Below are 1,150 nucleotides of genomic sequence, written 5' to 3'. Positions count from 1 at the left end.
TAAGCTCTAAGCCCAGCAGGATCAGATGATGAACTCTGCCCACGTTTCCAGCTCCTCCCTTTTGTTGCTCAGATGTTTCAGTCAATGGAAAGAAGGCACAGTCACAAGGAACAATACCAGACATGATTTCTCTCCACAGAAAAGGATAATTTCCTCTCATAATTAGTTCAGTACATCTAAAAAACATGGTTGTAGGGCCCAGTACTGATAAAATAGAATTTGTGCTTATGTTATGCTTTACTATATGTGCATATATTACATGCGTGTAACTGTATATACATGTGTGGTGTACATACATACACATATATACATCTATGCATGCACATGCATGTATATAAATGCGGGTGTGTGTATATATATATATAACTTTTATGGCCACTAAGATTCATTAGATCTCAAAAAAACAATCAGTGGAGGTATGTCATTATCCCCATGTTTCAGATGAGAGAACAAATAACTTGGGAGAGAGTAACATATCCACAAAAAATACACCACAGAGACCAAAATCAAGCTGTGTTTTCCATATGTATCATGTATTCTTTCCCTATAGATTCTCTACAGCAATATGACACTTTAATTCCCAGATTTAATAGGTTGTTTTGAAATAGAGAAGTCATGGGGACCTTGATAACTTCTAATGTGCTTTAGCCAGGTAAATGAGCATAGACATTCTCAGTTACTTACATTGTTAACCCAAACATTTGGTTTCAGGATCCCATAAGTGACCCATGACAGGAAGACTAGGGATTCCCTGGCTAGAGCTTCTCTCATTAGAGCAGATGTGTGTGCCTTGCACTATCTCCTTATCTTTCCCCGTGCTGTAGGGAAGGTGCAACTTGGGGAAAAATGACTCACATTAGAGATAAGGTGTCAATGACATAATGTCCATAAAGCTTTGATTAACGGGGCCCAGGGCACAGTTAAGCCCTTGGCAATTAAGCTTTTACAGAAATATGCAGTTTTTCATGTCATTGTTGATGTTGTTCCTGTTGCAGCATTTTCCCTTTCTCTCTTTGCCGGTTCTCTGATTGTTCCTTAGCAAAGAGCAAATAAAAAAAGCAAACGTTCCAAACTCGAAGACTTTTCCTTTGATACAAACAAGCGAAAGTTCGATTATTTGTTTAATAATTTTCCGTTGATCCCTTAGTCT

The sequence above is a fragment of the Papio anubis genome, chromosome 12 (assembly GCF_008728515.1).
Source record: "Papio anubis isolate 15944 chromosome 12, Panubis1.0, whole genome shotgun sequence".
NCBI lineage: Eukaryota > Metazoa > Chordata > Mammalia > Primates > Cercopithecidae > Papio > Papio anubis.
The sequence above is the reverse complement of the archived record's forward strand: the minus strand, read 5'-3'. Positions refer to the sequence as shown.